This window comes from Pinus tabuliformis, chromosome 4_2, assembly GCF_031772625.1.
Source record: "Pinus tabuliformis cultivar Carrire ecotype Pingquan chromosome 4_2, CPIR1, whole genome shotgun sequence".
Taxonomy (NCBI): Eukaryota; Viridiplantae; Streptophyta; class Pinopsida; order Pinales; family Pinaceae; genus Pinus; species Pinus tabuliformis.
Window position 1 is genome coordinate 506,158,884 of NC_142304.1, and position 14,531 is coordinate 506,173,414.

Consider the following 14,531-nt stretch of genomic DNA (forward strand, 5'->3'; position numbering starts at 1 on the left):
CGTTACAACTTACATCATGATCATAGAAAAGAAATCCTTTTGTTATTTAAATATTCATGACACAAAATTAAATTAATTATTACCATTCAACATCAATAACTTAGTGTTTTTGTTCTAAGAGTTCCTTTCTATTCATGCATAATCTTCCATTCACATCCATGGATGGGGTTTGTTGAAAAAAGTAGAGATTGTCCATACAAATCTATACATATAATAGATCAAAATGAACAAATATGGCATTAAAGTTTATAAAAAAACCATACACAAATAGAATTCTTATTATCTCTGCCTAGTCAAAGATAATGCAATTATGAACTATCTTGCTATAGAGCTTGCAAAAATACATGAACACCACCATATAAAAAGTTGTAAAAAGAGAAAAAGCTCACATTGTATTTTTCTCAATGCCACCCATGAAAAGCACTAAAGGCCTTGAACCAATTGGCTCAGTAGATGACACATTAAAAGAAAATGAGAAATTGTTATATAGCATCTTGGGAAAGAAGCAATATGACAGCCACAATACTTTTGACCAATTTTTGGACGAATTACATTTAACAAAAACTAATTACATCACAGCGATACAAAATACTTTAGTAGCTAAATTAAACTAAGCGGCAGGAACACTAGCTATGCGGCCTTGTTTTTTTTTTCCTTTCTGGATATCAACAAATTCTAATAATTAAATCAAATAAATAAATAAAGGATTTTTGTTGTTTTTATATGGTATCATAATATTATCTATTTCCTAGAATATGCCTTAAAATTATTTATGTTTGGCTAAGAGCTCATTTTCCTGGGACGTAAGGAAACAGGTTAACAACCCAAGACGCAATAGTGAAAGTCTGCCCCCTTACGGACCACCAGCGGGTTATTCCAGGTGGCATGGTTTTCCTTGAATAGCGATGATGAGTTAGCTTGAATTCGTGGATAGTAGCTAGAGATAGTTGTCCTCATGTGTGTTTGACAACTTAGTAATGATAGGTTTTCCCTCAATGCTGGTTTGACAACTGACTTATGATAAGTTTTCCCTCACTGTTGGTCTCACAACTAAGTTATGATAAGTTTTATGAGTTATGATCAACTTTCCCACCCGTTAAAAAAAAAAAACCACGATCTAAAATCAAAACTTCCATAAAGTTACAACATATAGTGAGAGAATGATATTGAAATCCAAATGATAATATAGATGTAATATAAGCGAAAGGTTTTAAGTAAATTAAAAATAAACTTTGAATAAATGACAAAGGATGTAGGTTTTAACTCCGTACAGAAATTACCTGCATACGAATTCTAAAACACAGAAAATAAAGAATGCGAGAGAATAACACATAAAACACATATACACAAAGATTTTCACCTGGATCCCAAAATCGGGACTACCAGCTTGATTTTTCATTATGTTCCTTTCAATGTTATAATACATATTTATACATGTCGAAGCATCCAATACTATGGACCGAAAACCATCGCGTCCAATACCATGGACCGAAAACCATCGCGTCCAAAAAACATGTACGAAAATCGTGCACAAAACCATAGGTGGGTCTACCCAACCTAACATAGGGTCCAAAACCAAAATTTTCCGGGGCGCTGCCCCAGACCCCATAAAGTGGGGTTACGGGTGCCCCTCAAACCCCCTGTTAACTATGTGGAAAGAATATAACACAACCCAACATTCTCCCACTTGTTGTTTTCTTTCCACAGGGGGCCACAAGAGAGCTTAGTCATTTTTCTAGCCCTAAAATGCCCATTGTCTCTCTACACCAAGAGAACTTCTCAGAGCTCACAGATTTTGTCAATGCATCTGCAGTATTCTTCAAAGTGTCCACCTTTACCAGCAACACCTTTTTGTCTTCTATCATATCCCTCACAAAGTGATATTGAACATCAATGTGCTTTGTCTTTGAATGATATGCGGGGTTCTTTGCCAAGAAAATTGCACTTTGGCTGTCACAGTCTATCCTTATAGCTTCCTATACTAACCCCATACTTGAACACAATCTTTGCAACCAAACTGCTTCCTTGCTTGCATGAGTGGCTGCCATGTATTCTACCTCTGTAGTTGACAATGCCACTACAGATTGTTTCTTACTCATCCAACTGACTGCACCTCCAAATAGGTTAAACACATACCCACTTGTAGATCTTCTCTGATCTAGATCTCCAGCCCAGTCTGCATCAACAAAGCCATGAATATCCAACACTCTGTGCAATCCTGGTCTTCCTTGGTAGCACAAACCATAATCACTAGTGCCACGCAAATACCTGAAAACCCGCTTCACTGTTGTCCAGTGCTCCTTCCCTAGGTTTGACATAAACCTGCTCAATACTTCCACTGCATGTGCAATGTCTGGTCTAGTACAGACCATTGCATACATCAGGCTACTGACTGCACTTGCATATGGAACACGAGACATGTCCTCTTCCTTTTCTTGTGTCTTGGGACACTGTTCAGCAGATAACCTCACACCTACAGGAATAGGAACTTTCACTGGTTTACTATCTTGCATATTAAACCTCTGCAATATTGTCTCGACATACTTCCTCTGGTTTAACCAGAGCTTCCTCTTTGCCCGATCTCTTTTAATTTCCATGCCCAAAATATAGTTTGCAGCACCAAGATATTTCATGTCGAATTTGGAGGACAATTGGGTCTTCAAATCCTAGATAACTTCTTTGTCATTTCCAACCAACAACATATCATCCACATACAAGACCAGATAAATAACACGGTCACCAATTAATTTAAAATACACACAGTGATCTGCTTTGCTTCTGGTGAAGCCAAGTCCCCGTATAAATGTATCAAATTTCTGATACCACATCCTTGGTGATTGTTTTAACCCATATAGAGACTTCTTTAACTTACATACCAGTTCTTTCTTACCCTTCACCGCAAAGCCTTCAGGTTGCTTCATGTAGATCTCCTCTTCCAAATCCTCGTGAAGAAATGTTGTCTTCACATCCATCTGTTCTACCTCAAAATCAAAATCAACAGCAACAGATAAAAGTAATCTAATAGAAGTTACCTTGGCAACAAGAAAAAAAATATCACCAAAATCAATTCCCGGCACTTGGAAATAACCTTTTGCTACCAACCGAGCTTTGTATTTCTCCACTTTTCCTTCTGCATTTGTCTTCTTTTTTAACACCCATTTGCTGCCAATGGGTTTCCTTCCAGCCGGCAACTCCACCAGTTCCCAAGCCTCATTTTTGTGCAAAGATGCCATTTCATCAACCATGGCCTCTTTCTAGAGTTTTCCATCCTCTGAATCCACTGCTTCCTTCACAGTTCTGGGATCATCATCAGTAACAGACAAAGCAAAATTTGAACAGAAAGCAGATGGACTATACCTTTCTAGCTGCCTTCTTTCTCGAACTGATCTTCTCACTTGTGGTTCTTCATCTTCTGATTCCTCCTCTACTGTAGAGTCTGATTCTTCCTCCTTTAGCTCAAACTATATCTTCTCGGGTTCCTTTGGTTGGACTTCATGTTTAATAACATCTTTCACCTCTCTGAACACCACATCTCAACTGTACACAACCTTTCTTGTTACTGGGTTCCAAAGTTTATGACCCTTTAAACCATCCTTATACCCAATAAAGATGCACTTTTCAGATTTACTATCCAACTTGGTTCGTTTCTCCTTTGGAACATGTACATATGCATCACATCCAAATACCCTTAGATGTGAAAGAGAGGGTTTCTTACCAGTCCATACCTCATGTGGAGTCTTATCCTCCAACGCTGATGAATGTGACATGTTGACCAGGTAACATGCAGTATCCACCACCTCTGCCCAGAATTCCTGTCCTAACCCGGCACCACTGAGCATGCTTCTTGCCCTTTCCGTCAACGTCTTGTTCATTCTCTCTGCAACTCCATTTTGCTGAGGTGTGTATGGAGTAGTCTTCTGTCGTGCTATACCACACTTCTTACAAAATTCTTCAAATTCCTTGCTGCAAAACTCTCCACCATTATCTGTCCTCAGCACCTTTATCTTCTTCTCTGTCTGATTTTCCACGAGAGCCTTAAATTCTTTAAACCTGTCAAAGACTTCAGATTTCTTCTTAAGGAAATATATCCATGTATTCCTTGAGAAGTCATCTATAAATGATACATAGTACACTGACTTACCCAATGATGGAACCTTCACAGGTCCAAATACATCACTGTGCACAAGCTCTAATATATGTTTCGCCCTCTTACCACCAGAGGGGAAACTCACCCAATTCTGCTTCCCATATATACAATTTTCACATAAATCAAAATCCAGAGAGCTATTACTCATACCTTCTACCATACCTTTACCATGAAGTATTCGAAGGCCCTTCTCTCCAATATGTCCAATCCTTTGATGCCACAGCATGGTCTTCTCTCCAGAGACCACTATATTTTCTGCTCCACTTTCAGGAACCATAGAACTATTGCACCCATCAATAACAGTGCTACCTTGCAGCTTGTACAGAGTTCCAATTCGAACTCCCCGCATCAATACCAGTGCTCCCCAAACCATTTTGCAGGTATCCTTCTTGAACACTGTTTTTACACCTGCATCATCCAGCTTGCTTACAGAAATCAAATTTCTGGATAATGCAGGAATATGTAGAACACCTGGAAGCGTTCTAACCCTTCCACCTTGCAATTTCAACTTTACTTTTCCGCGACCAATGATTCTAGCCTTCCTGTCATCCCCCAAGAACACATCACCACCATCATATTTCTCATACTCGCAGAACCACTCTCTATGGGGAGTGAAGTGAAAGGATGCGCCTGAGTCAATCAACCATGCCTCATGATCTACATGCGTACTTAAAGAAGCCAAGTACACATCCCCACCTTCATCTAAGGTGGTTTTTGCCTCTGCAGAAAGAGCCTCATCAGATCCCTTTCCTTTTTCAGGAGCTTTAGATTTACAATCCGTTTTGAAGTGGCCTTCCTTTCCACATTTCCAGCACACCACCTTTACAGGGTTTCCTGGAGATTTAGATCTCCCTTTAGATTTGGATCTCCCACTCGATCACTTATTTTTGTTTCTGTTCTGGGACCGTCCTCGTACAGACAAGGCATCACCATTTTGGCTCTCCATATTTTTCCGTCTCATCTCATCCATCAGCAAGGCTGAGACTATTTCATCAAACTACAAGGCAATTGCATTGCTACCTATTGCAATAACCAGACTATCCCATGAATCTGATAGAGAACACAACAAACTGATGCACTTATCTTCATCTGAAATTTTAATATCAACAGATGCTAACTGACTTACCACAGTATTAAATGCATTCAGATGCTCTGTCACCGAGTCTCCATCTTTCATCCTCAGGTTATACAGCTTTTTCCGCAGGAACAGTTTATTCATCAGAGACTTAGATTGGTACAAAGTCCCTAACTTGTCCCACAAAGCCTTTGTTGTAGCTTCCCCTGATACATTCAGCAATACTGAATCTGAGACACAGAATCGTATTGTGCTCTTTGCCTTCCGATCCAACTTCTTCCATTCTTCATCGGACACTCCCGTTGGTTTAGTACTCGGATCTACCGTGATCCACTGATCTTTATCCACCAACAAATCCTCCATCTTGAGTTTCCACAACTCAAAACTCTGACCATTAAATTTCTCGATCTCTATCTTTCCACTGCTCGCCATCTTCTTTCACCACCAGAATCGATCTCCCACTAAACAGGGTCTACCACAGGCCTGAGCGAAACCCCTCAGCAACAAAGGCGTCCCCTTGAAGCCAAATCTGCTCTGATACCAAATGTAGGTTTTAACCCCGTACAGAAATTACCTGCATACGAATTCTAAAACACAGAAAATAAATAATGCGAGAGAATAACACATAAAACACATATACACAGAGATTTTCCCCTGGATCCCAAAACCGGGACTACCAGCTTGATTTTTCATTATGTTCCTTTCAATGTTATAATACATATTTATACATGCCGAAGCATCCAATACCATGGACCGAAAACCATCGTGTCTAATACCATGGACCGAAAACCATCGCGTCCAATACCATGGACCGAAAACCATCGCGTCCAAAAAAACATGTGTGAAAATCATGCACAAAACCATAGGTGGGTCCGCCCAACCTAACATAGGGTCCAAAACCAAAATTTTATGGGGCGCTGCCCCAGACCCCATAAAGTGGGGTTACGGGTGCCCCTCAAACCCCCTGTTAGCTACTTGGAAAGAATATAACACAACCCAACAAAGGAAACCGATATGTTTATTAATCAGGTGAGGAAGAAATCTAGAGTTCTGAGATCGAAAATGGTGTTTTCTGGCGATTGCAGAGGGGCAAGAGTCTTCGGTATTGTAGATCTTTGAAGATCCAAAGCTTTTTTATTCAATTTATCAGTCGAAGGCCAATCTAGGAGCACTTGGGAGTTTAGGGTCGTGATGATCTGCGGCTCTTATCATCCATCCATAGCAAATCTGGACCTTGAATCAAATCCATCAACAATGCTAAGATGTCAAGATTGAGATCTACCTTATTCCCTGCTCAACGATCGATACTTTTCAACACATATGCATACAGAGGACAGATATATCCTCGGATGCATGCATGGCGAGGGTATTGACAGGAAACCAAATTAGTGGATTTAGAACCTTGTTTTGTATTTACATGAGGAGAGGTTTGACACTCGATATCAATGTTTCAAGGACCCCACGAAACTGCATTTCTCAAATCTGAATAAGGGACGCAGAAGCCCCAATACTTTGCTGTCATCCCCAGACGTGGCCTCCCGCAATTCCATTAATGCAGCCGGAAAAAGCGATGCCCACAAAACATAGCCAGATCCTCAATCTCCATGGCAAACATAGGAGGAAATGATAGATTTGAAGATCAAATCCGGGGTTAACCACTCGGCGGATATCAATGATACAAAACCTAAATTTGCTTGTCTCTTGTGCATATCCAAACATTTGAAGGGGTTGGATCTTCAATAGATTATGTTTCACTTGCAAAACTTGTGGATCTCAGCTTTTACCTTGGGACCTCTCGATACCTATGAAAAAAGAACTTCTAACGATGTAAATACCACCAGATCTGCATCATATACTCAAGATACAAGATCTACGTCCGCAAATGGGAAATCCCAATTCTGTTTATCAGATCCCAGTGCGAGGTTGGCAAAGCAGGTTCTCTAGTTCAAATTTTTATAACAAATCTATGATCTCCTGCCCTGTAATGGTGTTGGGATTCTTGCAGGAGGGTCTTTCTTCGAAAGTTTTGGGATCGCAGTATGCAATCGACTGTGGGAGGTGAGTGACATAAACCCAACAAATCGATTTTCACATCTTCCTTGGGATCAATTCTAGGACCATTGCTTCGGGGATGAAATTAGCATACAGCAGTGGGAGCTATGAATTAAAGACGATAGTGACCTCATCCTACAACAAACAATAAGTAATGGTCGAGAACGTTGTACAATAGAGAATATTTCAAGGCTGGACTTTGAAGAACTCACGTCAAACCCACCAGAAGGAGTTTCGATACATCTATTTATCAGATCACGTGAAGGGAAATTCATTTGTTTGAATATCAAGCACTGTAACGGGATAAAAACTCTCAAACAAATGATTCAAGAAAAGTTGGGTATACTAGCTAGACTTCAATCTCTGATTTATGCAAGGAAAGTATTGTAGGAGGAGTACAAGCTACAGGACTATAATCATGGACGGGACTCAACCATTTACCTTAATACAAGGCTTTTAGGAGGATGTCCTGGCACAAGCTCCAATGGTTCAACCACTTTCAAAGATGGAGTCAAGGGGAAGAAGGAGCCACATAAGCAAATAGAACATCCTCTCACTACTCCAGGACCCTACATTGTGGAGCAGATGACTCAGGTACCAGCATTGACAATTACATTGTCTGAGGTAAATGAGATCTATGATGGATTTCTTTCAAAATTTGTGGTATGCAGATTTAATGGGCTTTGGCCCAAATTGGAGGCCCTACATCAATGGATCTTAACCACTTGGACAAAAAATTGTGACATCCATTTATGCTCAAAAGATTTCTTCATTGTCAAGTTCGACTCTACAAAAGATAGGGAATATGCTTTACATGAGGGAACTTGGTTTTGGGGTAATGCAGGCCTTTTCATAATCCCATGGTTTCCAAGATTCGATGCAAATACCATGGTGGTTTCCACAATGCCGGTGTGGGTAAGGCTACATAACCTACCTTTGCACTTTTGGCATCATAAAGTATTAGTAGACATTAGGAATGCCCTCGAGAAATTTTTAAAAGTAGATGCAGATCGTCTCACAAAGGATATCTTCACTTTTTCCAGAATCTGTGTGGAAGTATACCTTAGTAAAGGATTACCAGATCGCATCATGTTATATCATAACAACCAACAGTGGTCCCACCCCCTTGACTATAAGAATACAACCTTCAGATGTCGTATATGTCTTCAAATCGATCATCTTTAAAGTACTTGCCCTCAAAATAAAAAAGAAAAAAAGAAGAGACAACCACAAAATCCAAAAGGATGGCAATTTTATGACCCACAGATAGATGAAACAAAAGAGGAAGAAACTACAACAAATACCACAAATAACAATGCTCAAAACCCCCAGGACACTATGCAGAAAGATATGTCAGAGCACAACTCAGCAATCGTTCCAATACCTACTGATCAGCAACCGCAGATTGTGATGACTGTCTTTGAAAAAGAAGCAATTGGTACCAAACGAACTCACGCATCAAATTGCTCGAATTGAGGCAAAGAAGTTCCATCAAATATAATTGAGTCACAAAAGACCATTGTATCATCCACACCCAACTCTAGCGGTTGGCAAAAAGTGAAAAAAGGAAAGGTAGGAAAGAGTAGAATAGGGTAACTCTCTGATGAGTTCTTATTGATCTTGGTTAACAAGATCCACTTAATATGCATATGCCTTGAGCATCTACTACATGTAATTTTGTTCATTTCATTCTGAATAAAATTGTGATTTTTTACTTGGAAAAAAAAATGACAAAGGAAACCAACTATCATTAAAAAGCACAAAGAGAAGGTGAGTGGAGAGTTCCTAACAGATAATTCTCACAACCCTAGGGGCGTTGTATGGGAGGGTTTATGATGCTTCTTCTTGTTTTGGCACAGTTAACCACAAAAGGTTGACTTTCTTCATAGTGATGGTTTTGCTTATAATTACCTTGTTTATATGCCTATTTGTTTAGTTGTTAGAAGTCATTCACAATGGATGTTGAACAATAGTTAAGGATTTTGCATTGTGTCCATGTTATATGGTTAATTGATTATCCATTAACCTTTTAAAGTCCATCATTTTTCTTTTTCTTAAGTTTTTATCAATTCTATTAGAGTAAAGAAATATGGCAATAAAATATGTTAAAATTTCCAATTAGCTGCCCAAAATTGATGAAGCTCTCAATAACTCTCAATAAGGTTGAAACATAAGAATGAAATCTCTTTCATATTTATGTAAGGTTATTGGTAGGAATGAGTTAAGATTTCATTGTGTTTTCTCAAGAGACACTCTACACTCCAATATTAATTCAATATGGAAGAGATGTTGTCACTAACGTTATATTTAAAAATTATAAAATAGTATTCATATTCAGAATTCAGAATTCATATTAACAAATTAAAAATAGTAATAACAACAAAAAAGTAATGTCGGGCATAAAAAAACACTCCAATTTCGCTTTAATTTTACATCAACTTTATAATTTTTAAGTAATTAAAAACAAAAATAGTATAAGGCAGATATGTAATTTCCTCACTTCTTAATATGAAGTTGAGATAAAATAATACTATTGATATTACATGATGTGTAATTTATTCTATGTTGAATTTATATGTAATATTTAAAATAATAAAAAAAAAGTTAATGTTAGCCATAAGTAAAATATTTCAACGTTGGTATTAAACTAGCAATTGCCCCAAAAAGGTGCAAAGGTACGCTGATAGGATTGTTAAATTGGAAAAAGTTGTAGTTTGGTTTCATATTTTGAGGAACTACTAGATTGTTGTTGTTGTTGTTTTTTAAATAATAGTCAAGATATTTTCACATACAGTAAAGAAAGAATCCTCATATTACTGGCCATAAATAAACAGGGACGTGAGCATCATGGCCTTGGGAAAAAGAAACAGAGAGACAAGTGAATCCTAATGAGGTTTGAGTTTGGATTGTATACCAGCAAAAGAGGGAGCTTATATCAAAGTCCTTTCAATGTAACCGTATATGGGAAGCCTATTCAAGTTACATAAGTTCATACACTCGGATGAATCTAATTAGTGTGCAAAAGAGGCCTAATACATCCATTTGAGCGGGTAAATACAAAGAGGAAGATGGTATTAATGTTCAATAAAATCCCAACATAAGGGTAAGATAGTCTACAACAACCAATAGATAATAACCATAAGTCAAAGGAAACTCCCTAGGCATGACATCGAAATTGTTGGCAATGTTCGGACTAAAGTGAGAGAAGATACTATCAAATAAATGTAGCACAAACTTGCTAGCCAAACCCAACTTCTTTATAGGCAAAGTTTCTTGTAAGGAATATTAACAAAGCTTCTTATTTTTTTATTTGAGAGCTTCTTCATTGATATGTTTGGCATACTCTAACGAGGTTCCAGGTTCAATGAAGCCATGTGTTCCACCCATTCACAAATACTCTACTCGTCAGCACCTAACACAATCACCCCGATCATGTGTCTAATAGTGGGCTTATTTGCTCACCCGAGAGAAAGTTCAAGCGCATGGAGGGAGTGGTTTTGCATGATACACGAGCAGTTCATGCCTGTAGAATGAATAGTTTATACTTCATTTTTTTTATTTAGAACACTGTTTGGGAATGTCTCCTCTAGGTTGCAGATATTTAAGATTGAATTTTTTGTGATGTCTATGAATCAAGCCAGGGATTCCACCCATGCATAAATGGTTATTATTCCTACTTTGCTTTTTTGCACCTAATTCAATCACTCCCAACATTTGTATCTAACTGTGGGTTTATTTTCATGTGAGTGAGAAAGTTCTAGCATGGTGGAGGGAGTGGTGGTGCTTGAATACATTATAAAAGGGGATGATATGCAAGGAACTCATGCCTATAGAATGAAGAGCCTATGATTGACCTTTTTTCTAAGAGCACCATTTGGGATTGTCTCCTTTAGATTGTAGATGTTGGAGCTTGAATTTTTTTGTGACTGTTCAGGTCAATGAAGCCAGGGATTCCACCCATGTACAAATGGTTGTTGTTCCTATTTTGTTTGTCTGCACCTAACTCAATCACCCCCAAAATCTATATCTAATGGTGGGTTTATTTTCTTGTGAGGGAGAAAGTTCAAGCACAGTGAGGAGTGTGGTTGCGCTTAAATCCTTAAAGACATTATAAAAAGGGATGATACACAAGGACATCTGGCTGCAAAATGAATAATAAATAGATCTTGTGCACTGCCCTTCAGAAGGATGTGATGGGATTCTACTCTGCCTAGTTGGCTTTGATTCTTGATGATAGACGATACAATATTAAATGTAAGGCATTTGTTAGTGATGGATATTAAATGTAAGGCATTTGTGAGTGATGGTAGGGGACATCTTTCTCTATTTTCTAGGGAAGTGATAGCTTTTGGTGAACAACATTCACATTCAAAGGTAGAATGAACAATAAGTAGATCTTGTGGATTATTTGTGTAGGAATTTACAGGGTAAGTTCCTCAGACAGAACACCAAAGGACACCGCTCACAACTAGATCGCAAATCAATACACCAGTATTTTTGACGTGGTTAAAACCCTTAAAGAGGGAAACAGTCCACGGCCTGAGCCAACGCGGCCACTTCAGGCAATTTATTAATAAAAGAATGAAAATTTACATATACTTCTCTCATAGACGGATTACCCTACAAATGACCCTCCATGCGCTTTAAATAGAAATCATGGACCAATTGGGTGTCAAGCCACGGATCAAGTGTCGATAATACCGAGGAGAGAATGAACCGTTGGATCACTACATATCGTGACCGTCGGATTGTAAGTTACAAAATGTACAAGGTAAAGAAACACACTTTACCTAACTCTATACTAGACCAAGTTGTACTTAACTATTTCCTATGTGTCGGAATATCCTAACATCACCCCTTAAGAACAACTTGGGATAGGATTGAAGGATTTACAAATATGACACAATAGGAGAAGGAAGGAGGCACTAGAGCCTATCCCCCCTTAGTGACAACTTCCTGAACTCCAACCATAAATCGAAGTTTAGTGAAATTCGCCTCTGTGAGAGCCTTTGTGAAGATGTCTGCAACTTGATCATCTGTTGAACAATATTGCACTTCAAGAACATGGTCGTGAATGAGCTTTCTGATGAAGTGCATGTGCAGTTCAATGTGTTTGCTGCGCTGATGTTGGACTGGATCTTTGCATAGTTGAATGGCACTTTGATTATCACACCAAAGTGTAGTCGGATGCTGCTGTTGAAAGCCAAATTCTGACAGGATCTGACGAAGCCACAAGGCTTCCTTACTAGCTTCTACGGCACCACGATACTCTGCTTCTGCTGATGAAAGAGAAATGGCACCTTGTTTCTTGCAAGCCCATGTAATAGGTCCTGAACCAAGAGTGAACACATAACCGGCAGTAGACTTCCGATCATCAGGGTCACCAACCCAATCGGAATCAGTGAAACCAACCAATAGAGGAGATGCTTCGGCACTGTAATGAATCCCAAACTGAACTGTACCTCGAACATAACGAAGTATTCTTTTAGCTGCTTTCCAATGACTTTCACGTGGGTTTTGCATAAACCGAGCAACAAGGCCAGCGGTAAAGGAATGGTCAGGTCGAGTATGGGTTAGATACAGAAGTTTTCCTACAAGTTGACGGTATAAGGTAGCATCAACTTCAGTAGAAGTACAAGTGACTGAAAGTTTGACTCTAGACTGGAAGGGAGAAGGGATTGGCTTACAGTCTTCCATGTGAAAATGTCATAGAATATCACAGGCATACTTGGACTGGGAAAGGGAAATACCCTCCTTGGATTGCAAGACTTGAAGACCAAGAAAATAATGTAAGTGTCCTAAGTCTGTCATTTCAAATTTCTTTTTAAGGCTGGACTTCACATGGTTTATAAGGTTGGGATCACTACTGGTAAGGATAAGATCATCGACATAAAGAACAAGAATGATAAGAGACTTGCCCACTTTCTTGGTGTAGACAGTATTGTCAGAATGACACCTAGAAAAGCCAGATTCTAAAAGAAAGCTATCCATTTTGGCATACCAAGCTCGAGGAGCTTGCTTGAGACCATAAAGGGATTTCTTAAGCCGACATACAAGGCTGGAGTCTGTTTTTATGAAGCCAATGGGTTGTTCCATGTAGATTTCTTCATGCAAGTCCCCATGCAAGAAGGCAGATTTAACATCCATCTGATGGACTTCCCATTTGAACGAGGCAGCAAGGGAAAGAACAAGGCGGATAGAGTTCATTTTGGCAACAGGGGAGAAGGTTTCAGTGTAGTCAATGCCTTCAACCTGTGAAAAACCTTTAGCAACAAGACAAGCTTTATGTTTATCAACTTTCCCATCTGGTCCATACTTGGTTCTGTAAACCCATTTGCATCTAACAAGTTTTCGTCCCTTTGGTAGAGGAACAAGATCCCATGTATCATTTGCCAATAATGAATGATATTCTTCATTCATAGCTGCTTCCCAATCTAGATGGCCTGAAGCTTCTGCAAAGGTGTCAGGATCATAATTTACTGGTGCTTGAGCCAGTAAAGAAGAGGCTCTGTCAAACTGAGAACAGGTGCGTCGCTGATATGTAGGATCACCGACAATATCACCTGCTGCATCTCGAGTAGCACGAACCCATTTTGGAAGCTGAGGAGCTGAAGGAGGATCCTGAGATGGTGGGGGAGGATTTTCATCCTCACTTTCATCATCTGAAGAAGAAATGTTTTCAAAAGTAGAAGAGATAGGGAGAGGTGGCACATCCGTCGAACTAGGCTCGCGGGCCGATATATTTTCATCAAATTTTACATCTCTTCTAATGATAACATTTTTGGACTTAAATGGAATAAGTCTATAGCCTTTGACATCTTCAGAATATCCAACAAAAGTACATTTTTCACTCTTAGGTTCTAAAGCTTTATGCTTTTCATTTGGAATATGGGCCCACGCTTCACTTCCAAAAACACGAAAGTGACTTACATCTGGTTTGATTGAGCTCCATGCTTCTTCTGGAGTGATATTTTTTAAAGCCTTAGTAGGAGTGCGATTTATTATGTAATTTGCACAGTTAATTGCTTCTGCCCAAAAACTAAGACCAAGTCCTTTAGATTGTAGCATACAATTAGCCATTTCCTTTAAGGTACGATTCTTCCTTTCAGCGACACCATTTTGTTGTGGAGTATATGGAACAGTATGTTGCATTTGAATTCCATTCTCAGTGCAAAAGTTGATGAATGCGTTTTTAACATATTCTCCGCCATTATCAGATCTTAGCTTAAGAATTTGATGTCCAGATTGTTTTTCAAC